The sequence below is a fragment of the Psammomys obesus genome, unplaced genomic scaffold (assembly GCF_907164565.1).
Source record: "Psammomys obesus unplaced genomic scaffold, mPsaObe1.curated_primary_1811, whole genome shotgun sequence".
Taxonomy (NCBI): Eukaryota; Metazoa; Chordata; class Mammalia; order Rodentia; family Muridae; genus Psammomys; species Psammomys obesus.
In genome coordinates this window covers 7,055,374-7,072,936 of record NW_026596162.1, presented here as the reverse complement: position 1 = coordinate 7,072,936, position 17,563 = coordinate 7,055,374, and positions in this window count along the sequence as shown.

Here is a 17,563-nt window from a genome sequence, read left to right as displayed (position 1 = left end):
AATTCGTGTCTTTCCTCATGACTGATTGTCAAAAAATAAATAAACCCCCTCCACACACATATACTTGTCTATTTATGCCCACAGAGTAGTGGCATGGAGCATACATGTTAGAATGAGACCCTGCCCCTTAGTATTAACCTTGGCTTTCTTATGACACTGCTTACTGGTTTCCACTGTTCAAACTTCCAGCCCTGTGTACTGCAAGCAGGATGCATAGTCACTCACTTCTATAAAAAAAAAATCCACATAGTGTACAGGTAGTTTATAATTGGAGGGAACTCACTCTGATTTGTGAAATAGGTGTCGCTTGAGTCTGGAATCAAAAAGCAAGCCAAGAAAGATCTTGAAATTATAATCTTGTCCTCTGACATTGGCATAAAATTTACCAAGCTGACTAGAGTAAAAAGAAAACCAAACAAACAAAACCCCCAAACCAACCAAACAAAAACACAAAACAGCGTCCAGGCCATTTAAAAAACGTGCATACCCTGATTTAGATCAAGGAGAGTCAAACTGTTGAGTAATGTTGCCTGTGCATGTGCCCTGACTGGAGCATTGCGTTTGGAGGCCAAGATTCTGTTCTATGATCATAGGTGCCTTCATCTACTCACCTATGGTGACAAGAATCTTAGCCAGCAGGAATCCCTGACTTAGAGAAGATGGTACAACATATCCAATGCATTGAAGACCAGGGCAGAGTTTGTTTATAAAATGAAAAGGGATTCTTTGCCTATTTAATAGAAAAATGATAATTATTATATAAACCCAAATTCACAGCAACAGTATTCATGACAAGAAAAAGATAGAAGCAACTATGTCCATCGAGAGGGGAGTGGATAAACAGGATACAGTGCATGAAAATCAGAGTGTTATTTATCTTTAAAAAGAAGGGGAATTGCAACATGTGAACCTTAGTATGTTAAGTGAAACAAGCTAGTCACGCAAGCACAAATACTGGATGATTCCCCACATATATGATAAAAATGCTAGTCAGTTTCACAGAATGGTGACCACCAAGGGCAGGGGAAAGGAAGATGGGTCACTATTTAATAGGTGTAGAGTTTCAGTTTTGCAGGATAAAATGTTGCGGGGATCAATTACGCAGCAATGCAACAGCATTTACTGCTGTTGAGTTCTACAATGAACATGGCTAAAACAGTCAAGTTTATATTATGTGTCTTATTAATACTAAAAGAACAAAAGGAAGAAAGAAAGAGAAAGGAAGGGAGGAAGAAAGAAAGAGAAAGGAAGGAAGAAAGAAAGAAAGAAAGGAAGGAAGGAAGGAAGGAAGGAAGGAAGGAAGGAAGAAAGAAAGAAAGAAAGAAAGAAAGAAAGAAAGAAAGAAAGAAAGAAAGAAAGAAAGAAAGAAAAAGATGTCAACCCAACCAACTGTGACTGCCAGGGTGGCCTCCAGTTAGCAGGGGAGGGGTTGTTCTCTTGTCACTGATCTATACGACCTGACAGAATTATCAACGATTTTCCTGCCGCCAGTGGCTAGTCTCCATGGTATGCCATAGCTGAAGTCTTTGCTCCTCCAAGTAATAGCGTGGGTCTCCTACCTTTAGCCTTTGATTACTTCTTTGGCGACTTACACATGTGAACCCTGAATTAAGGGCTGTGTGTAGAGGACAAGCCTGGTGAGCCCAAGGAAGCATTCCGTACAGGAGCTTGGCCAGCAGCACCACTGTGCTCCCTGCAGGGCGGTTGTGAAAGATCTCACGGTTGTCAAAAGTGATGCTTTTGCCCCTGGTGACATCAAAACCCCCCTCGATGACATCGTAGTGCTTATCCGTGTCTTTTCCTGGCATATCCCTGTCACATCTGCAGCTTATTACTTGGGCCATTTTTTTTTTCCAGCAGGAAATGGTTGAGTCTCTTCATTAATAGGACTCACTTAGATTTCTGGTTTCAACCCTTTGGGTTAAAATTACTGCCTATTAATTCCCTTAGAAAGGGTGTTTGGATTTCACAAGTGGGTGGATTGAATATCCTTTGTTTGCCTTGAACTGGAGGAGAGAAGACTAACATTACATGCTCCAAAACAAATGAGAACTGCCTTCCAGTCCAGCACATCAGCTAACCAACAAATGACTAGCCCCTCAAATAGTAACGCAGTACTTGCTTTACTTTGCCGAGACATTAACCTAAGTTCCTTATTCTTCCCTATACGACTTCTTCCACGTTTTGCACATCTTGAGGTGTGAAGTAAGTGCATGGATTTGATGTGTATAATACATGTTATATTTAAGTGTAACTTGAAATGAGAGGAATGCGAGCAGCAATGGGAGAGAGCGGATTTTGTCTCTGACACGGATGCACTTTTCCTCTAAACACAACCTTCAGTCGCTCATTATTGGATCCACAGAACTCAAACTGCAAAGTGACACCTCTTACCTGGAGTGTCTCATAAAAAGCCAAAGTCATTCTGAAGACTAAGTATTACCGATTAGTGGAATGGGGCCAAGTGACCTCTGACCAGTCTGCCACTGGGAAGGTTTGGCCACATCTGTTATTCCCATTAGTACCCACGGTCTCCCACGAAGGGCCAGGGACAGCTCTTGGTTAAAGTGAGGAAGTGTGTTCAAAGGACTTGGAGATGAAAGGGCCTTGAGAATCAAAAGGTTCCGTGAAGTGGCGAGGTATCTTCTATACAGGAGTGACCTGCCCTTGGCCTTTAAAAAGTGTTTCTTCCAACCTGTCAAGATACTGAAGAGGAGCTGCAGCAGGTGAGACGAGCGGATGTGACAAAAGCAAACTATTTTAGAGCCTAGACTAGCAGTTACTATAAGACACTGACAAGAATGAACCTTCCCTGAGGGCTTGGGACAAAACTGGGGAAACCAGAAGTGCCATCATTGGGAGCTGTTTGTAATAGGAGGACAGGGATGAGAAAGCTGCGTTAAGCTTAGCCTATAAAAGAAGCCAATTGGTAGAGAAAGCCTGGAGATGATTCTTCACCTGGCTTCATGGAACCAAGAGCATGCTTAAGAAGAGCCTGTCATATGCGTGTGAGAATGGCAAGTGTTGTGTAAGCATCCTACAGAGTTCATGTGCTTCCTGGCCCAGGCTTCTGGAGCCATTCAAGACAGGGTTTCTCTGTGTAGCCGTGAATGTCCTGGAACTGGCTGTGTAAACTAGGCTGGCCTCACACTCAGAGCTCCAATTGTCTCTGCCTCCTGAGTGCTGGGATTAAAGGTGCGCACCATCACTGCCTGTTCTCTTTTTCTAACCCTGTGTCCCTGGTCCAGTTCTTTATGGTAGGATACAAGAACTTTGATGCTGAGACCTTCTGGTCAGATGCACTGGATGGGGTCTGCATCTACAACATATTTATAGGGGGTTTTGACCTTCTTGTGAGAAGGGGAAGCAAGAGCCTCAAATCATTTCCCTTTTAAATTCCACCAAAAACAGTTGTTTTATGTGTTCAAGAAAAGACCTCACAGAGCTGACTTCATGCATAGCTAATAGCAGTGATAGTTTCCTCCTTAATGACAGATTCTCTGTATGTAGCCCAGGCTGGCCTCAGCCTAGGATTTCCTTGGGATTTCCCCATCTCAGCCCCTATCCTGCTGGGGTTAAAGGTGTATACCACTACACTTGGCCCTACCCCAGTGGCTTTCCCCACACACCGAATCAGGTTTGTGTACTTGTGTCACTGGATTCTTGGGCATGGGCTGCCTGCTCTATCCTCAGCTTTCCAGGGAAGCTTTGCAAAAGCAGGAGAACCCTCAGCCAGTTAGCGGAAGAACTTGCTGAAGTAGCAGAAGTAGAAAGTGGCAGAGGTAGGTATGAGCTAAAGAATTCCAGGGTTTTGCTTTTACTTATTCTTCCATAAGATAAATGTCATAAATTGTACAGACTATGTGGGCTCTCCGAGAGAAACCTTTGCTGACCATGTGCAGAGCCCATTCACTTGATTTTCCTCTCCTCTAGTTGACACACAAGCCCAGGAATTCTAATCCCCTTAATTCAATGTGCCTGGTCTGTGGAGTTCAGTCCTTTTCAGGACTAACATTTGACTCACTGGCTTTCCAAGGCCCTATTGCTTACCAACCCAATAGTGGGATGTGTATAAAAGAATGGGTCATGATCTTCTTGTTCATCATGCTTAGCCCCCCCCCCAATGTCAGGAGTTGTGTCTCTTATATAGTTGGGACTAACTGCCCAGTCTCCCCTTTAACATAACCCCCAATCACTCCCATTCCATACTTATATACAAAGAAAGGTGAAAGTCATTTTAGCTGATGTTCAATTCGTGTTCCTTCCTACCGTCTCTTGGATGTGCTCATCTTGGTACTTCCAGGTCCTGAATCCAGTCAATTCTTTAGAAGGATGGATTGTGTCAGACCTGCCAATGCCATGACACTCGTGAACACAGTGGCTGTGACTGCACGTACAGACAAGATCAAGCAAGTCAGAGTCCCAACATGGCTAGGGGAAGGGCTCATGGCGTTGCCTCCCATAGCAGAGGTGTGAATGGAGACTGCTGCTGGAGGAGGAGGAGTCCCCTTTTCCTTGGGGATTTGGCCCTTGAGTGCTACCATCTTTGAGTAGATTATCTTACACTCATGTACATGCAGGAGGCACTAAAGGAACTCAGTGGGTTTGAAAACAACGAGCACATGAAATTCGGAATGAATAATGGTTGGGAGGAAAGGGGAGGAATTACAGAGGAGGGAGAAGGAGATTTGATTAAAATGCATTACATGCACTGTGAAATTCTCAAACAATAAAAAAACAATTTTTTTTTTTTTAAAAAAAGACTATATGGTGTTGCTTTGTTCCAGCTAGCTGGGAACTATGTAACTAGGTAGATGAGTCTCTCAGTATGGATTTCCTCAGAATCACCTTGTGTTAAGAATTCACACCTTAGTAGAAAACACTGGTAGAGAAAATTTAAAAGGCCAGTGAGAGAGAGAGAGAGAAACAGGAAAAGGAAGCTGCCCAGTCAAAGGAGAATTGTCAAGTAAATTATCATCAGTGGCAAGTGTAGTTCCATTACACCGGGCATTCTGAAGGCGGTATAGAATTTAATTCAGAATAAATCATCATCATCACTACCATCCCCACAATTACCATCAACACCAACATCACCACGATCATCACCATCACACTCTAATCATCACCGTCACCAGCAGCAGTTTCTCAAACTCTGTCTCACATCCATTGAATCAGAGTGAAAATTTTTAATAGCGTTCTTAAATAGCAAAATAAAAATAAAAATAAAAAAGTTACTAGCATAGATTGTGGTCGCAGATAAAGGGACAAGAAAACCGGTATTCAGCCACCAACTCCCCATTTGCATCTTTGGGAGCTATTTCGGAGAGTTTGAATTTACTTTGGGCTTTGTTCAAGCAGAAGAAATCCGCCCCCCCCCCCCAAACAAAGTCTAAGATATTAGCAGAAAGTAGCTCTCACCAACATACCTGCTTAAGTCCAGCTACTACACCATTACACATATATGTGATAATAAAGCTGAGGTCAAATTGCAGTGATAATAAGAACCATAACTAGAGCATCAGGCAATCGCGAAGACAAATTAAATAAAGTAGTCATCAACTCTTATTCTAGGCTCTTATTCTAAAATTCCAAATAAACCGGTTGGGCTACCTTCTAGGGAAAGAGCATTACTGCATTCATTTTAACAAACATTAAAATAAATATAGCATTATTTTTCACTCAGTACTTATTTCAAGCTCTGTCAACTAAACCACAAGTGACGTCAGGAAATAATCTCCTGTGTCTCGTTTGCTTCTTATAATTCCGAAGATCAGTCCTCAGGCGTGGTGGAGAATTGGATGACCTATGTTCTTCATGGCAGTGACACACTGTGGGCTGTGTTTATTTTGGACCGTATTCAAAAGCTGAAATTATAGTGGGAAAAAAAAAAAAAAGCTTGACTCCTATTATAATGTCAAACACTGGTAGAGACATTTGGACAACATCCAGAAAAATCAATGGCTGCTCCAGACACAATAAAATACTACACAAGAAAAATATTCTGTACATCTTACGATTTTTAACAAGACTATCAGAGTATTCTAAACTGTATAAAGGAAACATGTTTGTTTTAAAAAGATTCTAAACATACCTATCGCTTTTCAATTGGCTAGGAAACCAGCTGATGGCTAGTAACCTCTGAAAAACAGTTTTAGATGTGCTGAGGTGGACCAGCTTAGGAGCTGCAAAGCTGGTTCAGCAGTAAAGGGCACATGCTGCTTTTACAGAAAACTCAAATTTGGTTCTCAGCTTCCTCATGGGATGACTTACAACTGTCAGTGACTCTAGTTCTAGTGGGATCCTACAGCCTCTTCTGGTCTCTTCAGATACTTGTATAAACATACATTTGTCCCCTCTCCACCTACACATAAATAAAAATAAATCTTTAAAAAGGATGTATTAGCTTATGAGCTCACATTATAAGTAATAACAGAAATTCACTAAATATAGTTAAAGATAAGACAGATTAGCTATGTCATTTGATCTGTTTTATCAGTGACGTCAAATGGGTTGAAATATTCAAAATATTGTAAAGTTCCACTTGCTCATTTGTCAACCAATGACCAAAATTAGATACCCTTCATTTAGAAAATTAAAAATTAATGCATGTTGTATATAGTTGACATGTATAATTGACAGAATCCCACAGAATACATTATTAATCCTGCCCTTTTCCCTTAACTCCCCAGTCTTCCATTTCTCTGCTCTTTAACATACAGCAGCAAAATCAGTTTTATTATATCCATTAATTAAGTCTCACCTGGGCCTACCGAACACCACATTTTTGTGCATTTTATCATATTGTAAATGACTGCCTAGTCACGAAAAGAAAGTCTAGATCTCTCTCCCTTCATGTATACCTTTGATTCTTGTCAAAGCCTCCAAGGGCATCAGAGGTTTTCTGTCATTTATTAATGTGTAGTATGATTGATAAACGCATTGATACTATAAAGCAAAGCTTTCCAACTCAGACAATCCACTCTTCATTATAAATTTTAGTTTCTTTAATAAATATATATTAGGAACACCAGCATGGTAACAAAAGAGAATTCTCAAAGAAGCACACTGATTCTCTGAGTCCGGGATCAGGTATGGATTAAAATGAGAATGTTGGGGGTTGTGATAAGATTTAGAATCACTTATTAATCTTTGAATCTTGAGTGCTAAAAGGGAAATCCAGATATGACACATCCATGGATTTTTAACCTGTGCTACTAATAGAAGCACAATATAATGTACAGAAACAACTCAGATGTGTGATTTTCTGGTGGGGCCATCAGAAAACTACAAAGGCATTATAAATGCAATAATTTAAAAATTAATTTAAAAATTAAAAAGAAACAGGTAGGTTAATTTCAAAAGTATGGTGTTTAGCTCAAAGTCTATAAAAGTACAATTGTTATTAATATTTAGCAATCTCTTTTCCATACTAAGTCTTTACAATCAAGTGTGAATTTTACACTTATGAGACATTTTATGGGTCCCCAGGCCACCTTTACTGGCCAGCTCGGGTCTAGACAATCTATTAAATGAGTCAAATTGCCTTTCAAATCTTTGTAGAGTCTTTAACAGCCAGATCAAAGCCCTCGCTGAAGTCATGATACTGAAACTATGTTTTTACTATTGTGAGTCCTGACTCCTTTCATTTACGCTTAGAACTCTAGCCATATAACAGTCATTTTATCTACAGATTATGCTGTCATCCAATTCAATTTTCCACATTCTTGTTCACTTAAATGTGTGTTATGAGCACAGAGCACAGCTCTGACACACACATATACTCTCACTCTCTACAGAGTCCTATCCGTGAGTCCTTAGTGGATAGGGAAGGAAAATACTTTAAGTACAATTTTCTTTTTTGCACAAAAGAAAATAATATTTGTATATTCTGCTTTAAGATATGATCTGCCTAAAGAGTAGAGAGGCTTCTTGTAGAAGCACCTTGAAGGTCTTTCTGTGGCCAGATAAAGAACAAAGAAGCAAATGGCTCTCCTATTTGAAAATACTGTGTGTGCTAGGATTCTTTATTATGTGCTGTGGATCTTCGGTTAAGTTTGGATCAGAAAGGAGACCCAATGCAGCCTGGTTATCTCTATAAGAAACTCAGTGTAATCTACAAGGAAGCTTTTGGACCAGTATGTTTGTTTAGCAAGTTTATAGCATACAAGGCCAGTTAAATACTCAGAATCAATGCTGTTTCTTTAAACTGAGAATTCATAATTAGAAATTGGAAACCAAGGAATGAATACAAGCATTTTTAAAAGCTAGTAAAAAAAAAAAATACAAAACACTTTGGGGCAAATCTGACATAGGGTGGATAGTGATTTGAACAAGAATGATCCCCATAAGTTTCACATGTTTGAATATCTGGCCTCAGTTAGTGGAACTACTCGGGAAGGATTAGAAGGTGGGGCCCTGCTAAAGGAAGTGTGTCACTGGAGGCAGGCTTTGACGTTTCGAAAAATTCCCACTATTTCCACTGTGTGCATCTCTCCTCATCTCTTGTCTGTTATCTCAAGACGTAAGCATTCAGCTACTGCTCCAGCACCATGTCTGCTTGATGCCATACTACGTGGATGGTCATGGCCCTCTGAAACTGAAAACCCCAAATGAACTCTGTCTTCTCTAGGTTTCCCTGGTATCTTCTCACAGGAATTGAAAGGTAACTGAGACAGGATATACTCAGAAATCTACGAAGCTTTGCTGAGATAAATGAGGACTTGGAGGAGAACAATAGGCACAGATGCTTTCCCCATGGTTCAGAGAGTTGAAATGTTTAAAGTGTCTGTTTCCTACTAACCTTTTTTCAAAAGCTGATTTAAGCATTCACTTGGAAAATTCAAATGACCCAGAAGATATAAAGTAAATATGGAAAACAAGAACAAGATTTATTTTGAGAAGTCATGTGTTTCACAGGAGGGTAAGGGAGAGAAGAAAGCCTTGATAGCAAGTTTACCTCCAAATATCTTCACAAGAAAGCATATGTTGTATTGAGATTTAGGAAAACAAGATAGACTGGTATGCATGTTCTAGACTAGCAAATGTCCATTTGGTTGATCCCCCACATGCTAAATATTTGCTAGGTATGGTCAAAGTCAGTTGGGTGGTAAAGGGTGTTTGGGATATGTTTAAAAATAAGCTGCATTCACACTTGACAGACACAATTTTATCTACTGACATGTTATTTATATTCTACTGATATAAAACAAGTAGGAAAATGACCAGAGATTTATTCTCTTTCCTGTATAGTTTACACCCTGTGTACTCCCCAAGTTCTCCTCTGAGTAGAGAGGGTCTCACTGACTGATAGGAGCCCTAGATAAGACAGCTTCCTGTCTAGAGTCCTAAATAAGGGTGGAGGGAGCAAAGGGCTTGTTTATGTCTTCCTCTGTCTAGGCTTCTTGCTTATTTTCTATCCAGATAGTGCATGAAGTACAATGGGACATTTTCTAAGATCAGTAAGAACAACAGGGAACTGGAACTGTCATCCAGTCCTTCTCATGTTAGGAAATTTCCCATCATTGTTCCAAGAAGGCAAATGCTTGGGAACCACACTGCAGGAAATGTATGGTTTCGCTTAGAGGCCACATAGACCACAATGTCACACAATGTCTGACAATGATGGCATCCCCGACTCAGCATCTTTCCTTGCTGAGGAAAGCTTGGCTCTTTCTGGAGAAAAAGAAAAAAATGATGACCAGAGTTTACATTTCCCCTTGTAAAAATTTTTCTCTACGCTGATGAAAAATGATAGTAGCAGTAAATGAAACTTAACATAAGATAGTAGGTTGGTGTTTAGGCATGCTTCTACCTTTGATGGAAATCATAAAATCCTTGTGTGACTCTCGCATGGTGAGAGATGGAAGGAAATTTGCTACTGAGGAGATGGAAGGAAATTTGCTACTGAGTCTATAGCCTTCAGTGTACTTACTTGGGATAAGATTTTCCTTTAGAAAAAAAAATTTTGAGTCAGGGTCTTATTATGTAGCCCTGGATAGCCTGGCACTTGCTATGTGAACTAGGCTGGTCACAACTTGACAAAGTTCTACCTGCTTCTGCCTCTTGAGTATTGTTAAAAGCATGTACCACCATGCCCAGATTTCTTTAGACCTTTAAAAATAATGATAAAGGAGACAAGTACCATTTGCTTTCTTCTTCACTGTCGACGTTGGTGTTCCTGTCCAGATGCATACTTTGACACTTTCAGGTTTGGGTGCTTTTGAATTCTACCATTTTTGTGCTGCCTATCCTACTGTCTCTGAATGAAGGTGACACTTTCTCTCTGCCTCATGTTAGCTATTGTTTACATTCTCTAGTGTAATTCACTGAGGAAACCTGGCCACAAGTACTCCCAATGCACCTTCCACAGCTACTTCTCTATCCTGATAGATCTGATCATGTGTACCTAACCATATAACGATGTTCTGACCATAGAAATTTATTTATACTGGTTGAGATGGAGAATCTTCAACTTGACTAGATTTAGAATCACCTAGGGAGACACACTTCTGGGTGTGTTTTTGAGAGCATTAACAGAGAGGTTTAACTGGTGAGAGTAGGCTCATCCTGAATACGGGTAGCACCATCTCATGAGCTGGGATCCTAGAACAGTTTTTAAAAAAGGTGGGGTGGAGCAGAAGCCAGTTGAGTACCAGTGTTCATACCTCTCTGTTTCCTGATGGCTGACACTTAGGATAAGCTGTCTTACCTTCTTGTGGCCCCAGATAGACTTTTTTTTTCCTCACTTGCCCTACTGTGAACTGTATCCCCAAACTATGAGCTAATTTGAAACTCCGTCCTTATATCACCTTGGTATTTTGGTACGAAATGAAATGGTAGGCTGCTTTGTGGCTCTTGCCCACCTGATTTCTTTGGAGACAGCATCCCCTAGGTGAGTGCTGGTTGGAAAAGAAGTGAGATGCAGTTGTGTTGGTCAGGTGAAACACAAAGGAGGCCACACAAGAAAACGCGTGAAATCCAGCAGCAGTTTATTTCTCAAAGATCCCAGAGAGCAGAGGGTAAGGCTCCTAGCCTTGCAGGGAGAGTGAGGAGAGGAAATGGCAGATGTGATTACAACCAACCAGCAGATGGGAACAACACAGAGAGAGAGAGATAGGAGGAGGGGAAGCTGTTCACACAGGCCTTTATTGGGGTATAGTGTTACCCAAAATGGTTTCTTCAGGGTTGTTCTGCTTTCGTTAGAATCACTCAGTCATGAGTTGTACAAATTAATGAGCTTTACTGAGGCATTTGCATGCAGATTTGCATGAAGACACATATCTTGCTTTGGGCATATGCATGCATACTAGCTTCCTCTCCTGCCCTTTTTTCCTCCCTTAACTACTTGGTTTTATTTCCTTTCCCTAAAGTTGACCTTCCCCTTCCAAGTCATCATTAAAGAATCAGTTTCCAACCTCAAGAGAAAACATGCGATACTTTTATCCCTGTATCTGCCTAATCTCACTGTCTGTTCTCTGCAGGGATTGGTGAGTTTCCAACAGATAGTGACACATGTGGGGTGATCACACTGCACCGCACCTAAGCCGTGGATGTCAACAGTGGCCGTTTACTCTCCCACAGAGACATACCTGACCGAGACAGCCGAGGAACCCGGAAGAGAAGGAAATGGAAAACTATTAGCACTGACCAAGTCCTGTGCCTCTAGGGAGTCCAACTTGTGCTCATGAAGGGTACTTAAGCAATATAAAATCACAGGAATTCACCACCATGCTACCATCCCCTTCACCAACTCCATGACATACTTCCTCTCTAGGTCCCACACTTATACCCTGTAACACAAGCCATATGGAAATCATTTCGGCGCTATATATGGCCTGTCTCCCAGCAAGCTCTGGGTCTTTGCCATGTTCCACTTGCTTTAAACACATTTCACACACAGTATGTGTTTGGGTAACTCCCATGAAGCCTCAGCTTGGTGAGCACTTTCTTTGAAAACTTCCCAGTGGACAGTAGAAATGGGGATCAAGTCTCCCCATATATTACCTTACTTCAATGACAATTGTAATGTAATTTTGGCAGATCATAGTTTCTAAAGATGCCCATAGCTGTACCTTGCATCACACATGGTCCTATTTAGTTTGTCCCTCAAGAAACTAGAGTTGGCAGCAAAAGTTGGAAGACTCAATTTTTTTTCCTATGCTTTTCATAACCAGTAGAATTGCCTAGAAACCATGGTCCTGGTTTCCAAGACAAGGTCAGGAAAAGACATGCATCTTTTGTCTATTTCTTTGCAATCCTGTGTGTATGTTTCTACAACATTACTCTCCTGCGCTTGTCTGGATTATTGCTTTCTCTAGGGAAGTGGCCAACAGAAAAGCCTTGCCTGATGTGAGTCTCAGGAAAATCTATCAGCTGCAACCGCTGGTGTAAGACAGAAGAAATGTAGAGTGCGGCGAGATTAGGCCAGAGGTAACACATCTTTGAAGCCCCTGAACTTGTGTGTGCTTGCTGTGACTTGGTTGTGCTAAAGCCTTGACTCTCAGGAAATATTGGGAGGTGGTGACATCTTTTGGAGGTAGGCTAGGGTGGAAGGTTCTTATCTCATGGTAAATGTATCCATAAAGGAAACTGTGAGGCCCTGGCCTCTCTCCCTGTCTCTGCGTCTGGTTTGACATGTATCGCTTGATTCTTCCCACATGGGCAGCTGCATCGCAATACTCATCTTGAGGTGATCTAACCAAGGAGCATCTACCCCCAAGTGCCATGTTCAGCCTCCAGCACCGTGTGCTTTTCTCATATGAAGTTAGCTGGCTTGAGAGTTTCATCGCAATAATGGGAAGCTGACAAGTAAAATGAATTTCCTGAGACAGATCTGTTTTCTAGAATATTCTGCCATTCTTTCCACAGATCCCTGAGGCAGAGGAATGGAAGAGACTGCAGAGAAGAAATGGTCGACCCTCCTGTCATTTCCTCCTCAAGGAACAAAGGGCAAGGAGTGAAGGGGAGGCATAAATATGCATGTGCCATGTTGTATGAGCTAGAAGTCTAGCCTGGGCCAGGGAGATGGCTTAGCAGTTAGAAGTGCTTGCTATGCAAGCCTCCTGAGCTGAGTGTAAAAAGACAGATGCAGTATGACTCTGTAATCTCAGGGCGTCTGTGGAGAGATAGCTGCCAATAGGAGAATCACCCAAAAGCTCATGGGTGATTGGAATACTCAGTGCAGTAGTAGAAAGAACAAGAGAGACTCTGCTTTAACAAAATGGAAGGCGGGAATCAACTACTAAAAGTTGTCCTGTTCTCTACACATTCAACCATGGAGTATGCACCCATCAACCCCAAAACAACCTCCCCACACTCTTAATAAATATATGAATAGATAAACTAATTAGTTAGTGAAAAGTCAGGTTAATTGTCCCCTTTTGATGGCTGACTTGTCAACTTGACTGAATTTGGAGTTATATGTGAAAGTGTTTCCAGAGAAGTTTAATCAAGGAGGGAACAATCATGCTCAGTGCGAATAGCACCATTCCATGAGCTGGGGTTCCAGGCTGAATAAAAATGGAAAAAATGGAGGAAGAAAGCTTTGCTTCAGGATTTATGTATTTTCTGATTCCTAGTTGGGAATGGAATGGGACCAGCACAAGTCACAACGATTTCCTACCATGGTGGAGTGTATCTTCAAACCATGAACCAAAATAACTCCTTTTTTCTCTTTAAGTTGCATTTGCTTGTCAAGTACTTTGTCACAGCAACAGGAGTAGTAGCCAAAACACACCATACTACAACACACACACACACACACACACACCTCATTCAACCAGGCTTGGTGAGGAATACCTGTAAGACCAGCATCCAGAAGGAGAAATGCACTGTTTCTGAGGCCAGCCTGAAATAAAGAGTGTTGCCTTGTTAAAAGAAACAAAACAAACAAACAAATAAAAACACCCTACGCTATACAGGATCATTTTATAATGGAGTCATTGCCCCAGTTACAGGGACAGAATATAAGAGAAAAGAATAAGAAAGATAAAAATAACAAAAAATTTTAAAAAACATAATGGAGAAAAAAAGGATGTGATTTGGTGTTTTCTAAGTGATCTGAATTAGTAAAATAAAATTTTCCTAATCATAAAAAAAATCATATTATAAATCTGAAACAGCAATAGCTCACAAGGTAAATATAACTTCTCATTTACAGATGAGAGAAATGATGTTCAAAGAATTTAAATAGTAGCTTTGATTTCAGCACTCAGGAGGTAGAGGGAGGCAGATCTCTATGAGTTCAAGGCTAGCCTGTTCTACATAGTGAATTCCTCAACAGCCTAAGTAGCTCCATATTATCAGTAAATGCTGGCTCTGGTTTGTTTGTTTGTTTTAGACAAGTCTGGCTGTGTCTAAATTCTACGTTCTCCCTATTTAACAAGGGTGATTGCTGAAAAATATTTAAATAGTCGACATAGAATAGTGTTCAAACAGGCTTATTTGTAACCCAACGGTCACTTTGATTACAAGCCTATACAGAATTGAACCCTCTTTTTTACCACCTTGTAGGCATCAAGTTATTGTGTAATTCAAATGCTGATTTCTGTACCCCACCCCCATACCTGGTTGCAGTCCTTGTTCTGAGAATCTCCTGTAATAATGTAGCATAAACACTGCTCCTCAATTGTCTCCTGATACGCCAATAACGCAGCTTACAGCCAATCGCTGAGCAGTGAAGAGAATAGAGAATAGGGCTGGACTTCCTGTCTCCAGGGGACGAGGGGTTGGAGGAGGAAGTAGGGGATTCAGCCTCTGGCAGAGATCCAAGAAAAAACAGGAGAGATTCAGATGAGCAGGGAAAGCCACAAAGTTTGCCAGTATCTCCGGGATTTATGCTGGAAGAGAGCTAGATTAATTTAGAATGTTAATAATAGACTAAAAACTGCTCAGATATTGTGCTATGAAGCTTGTTAAAAATAATATAATAGAGTCTCAATTATTTGGGTGATAGCTGGGTTTAGAGAGAAACTGAAAAACAAACATGATTTTATAAAAATAGCTTTAACACCACCTAATTTACCATCTATGACCACCCTCCCCTAACAAACTTTTTTTCTTGATGTCTGGGAACAGCCAGAATCAGCTAACTAGATGGAATCCAGTGCCTGGTTCAACAATCCAGTTTATGTAACTCAAAGCCATTATATTGTGCTGCAGAGAAGATGGTAGAGTGATGCAGCAGATGGCGCCCAGCCGTAAGTTACTTCATAGCCAAGAATGCGTTTATTTTCTGATAAAAATGGCTCCCTTGGAGCCATCTGGTCAACCTCTTCAGTTCCTGTGACTTGAACTGGTTTTCCTAACCTCATATGACAAAGTGTGCATGTAAAATCTCCGCTTGCTAAGGCAACAGTCAATGATTTGTTCACTGATTACAGTAAGTGATAAAGAAATTAAAGACTAGAACCGGGTATGTAGGTTCTCTATCAGTTTACGCTCAGGTTGTAAGGAATCCTCTGAGGTACTTTATGCTCTCTTGAAATCAGGTTTGGGTTCCTACAAACATACCCAGGGTCCCATTAATGATTGATACATTCCAGATATGCAAAGAAAAAGATTGCTTTCCAGAAACTTCTTTTTATTTTGTTTTATTTTTCTTATTAGTTACATTTTGTTCAGAAACTTCTTTTAATGCCTTTTGTTTTGATTTTCTGATTTATCAAATATCTCTTGGCCTGATATTATAGAACACTGTGAGTGTTCACACAGAGAGCAGCAGGAAGCAGAAAACATGAAAACTACCTTCACAGTATTTGGCGGTTCCTGAGTGTTAGTTGCTAGGTAAGACAGGCACATTTAGGGTTAATTCACCATCAACTTCAAAGTGTCATTTTCTTTATTTTCAGCTCAATTTTTATGATGAAGTGAGCATGCCCAGAGATATTGCTGTGCATGTCTTATCTTTTAATGATGTGCTCCATGACCTTGAGCTAAGACACGCCTCTGAATTTGTTTCTTAAATGATAGCCTTAAACTGAGCATCAGGAATGCACTCCTTAACTGAACATGCTTCCTAATGCTCCCACCCTGGAGTGCTTTCCTGGGTGGATGTACACAGAAATAAAAACCCACACTTTTGTTGTTGAAGGCATTGTTTTGGAGATGACTCTGATGCTGTCCTTACTGCTTCGGGCAGTAAATCCTTTCATACTTCCATGTCTTTTCCATTCTTGTTTTGGCACCAAACACATCAAAACTGAGCATATTGTGTCCAGTTATCCAGGATGTTTCCAAACTACCGGTAAAGAACACAACTGGGAGATGTCTATTCTGATTAGCAGTTGCATATTTAATTCCAATTATGAACTTACTCTTATTTCTTGATTCAATATGAACCGAAAAGTCTCATTGTGAACTAGACATTAAGCTACAGGGAAGAAATAATCAGTCCTGTACCCCAGGTTTAACTTGCTTATGGTACCTAGTGATTACGGAAAGGGTATATCTCTCAACAGGTTTCTGTCATTTCCAACTTTTGGAGAGGGCAGATCATAACTGTCCATGGCATAAACATGCTGACTGTTAGTTCAAAGTCAGAACATATGGTCAGATATATAATTATGATAGCCAACAGTTTATATATGAGCTACTGTAGCAGTAAGTGGCACTTTGGCCCTTCAGTCTGAACATACCTCACAGATTCTTGCACCACATTGGAGGAAAAAAAGCTTTTTCAAAAACCCTACTGTTTAGAATATGAAGTCAAATTGTATTCTCAGACTTGCTCAGTGGAGCAGTAGACTCAAATGTCAGAATGAAAAACTCCAGTCATACCTATGGTGAAAGTTCACGTTCATTCCAGTGGAGAAATAAGGAGACTAGAAAAAAATAGATGAACTTAGGGAAAGAAAACAGGAGCTCTCAAAGAAGACAGAGAACTGGAGGCTGTGCAGAAAGAAGGGGAAGGAGAGAAGAGCAATGATGGAACAATTGAGCAAAAGCAAAACAAAAACAAAAAGAGGAACAGCAGCCTGATTTCCATAATCTATCATGTCCAACACGACTAAAATATGATTCAATTTAGTTCCCAGAAAATGACACCAAACCCACAGAGCACACAGTGGCTCACAGCAAAGTCACTTGAGTAGCCATTGAAATGGATCTGACTTTATGTTCAATGTTCAAGGAACTCTTTCCTTTCTTGCCAATGAACAGTCAGAATGTTCAAGACCATTCTCTAGGAACTTAAAAAAATAAAATACAATGAATTATATTTTAACAACTCTCTCTCTCTCTCTCTCTCTCTCTCCATGTAGAGAGCAGTACAAAAACATTTATAATGTCCTCAGATCATAAAGTTGAGAAGAGAGCCATGAGGAATAATTGTGGCATGATAGCCGAGTGAGGCACAAAATGGGTGAGGGCGGTAACTATGGCATGAGAGCCAGCGCTTCTGGTTTAGCACTTTAGTACTTTTCCAGTGTCCGAGAGTACACCATCAGCACCCTCATTTGTGGTCCGCTGCTGCGGTGGTCATATTTTGACAGGCCTTCCTTTATTGGAGCTGGACTTTCTTTGCCTACCCATTGCCTTTCTCACTTGACTTTCAGCTTCTAGTCGT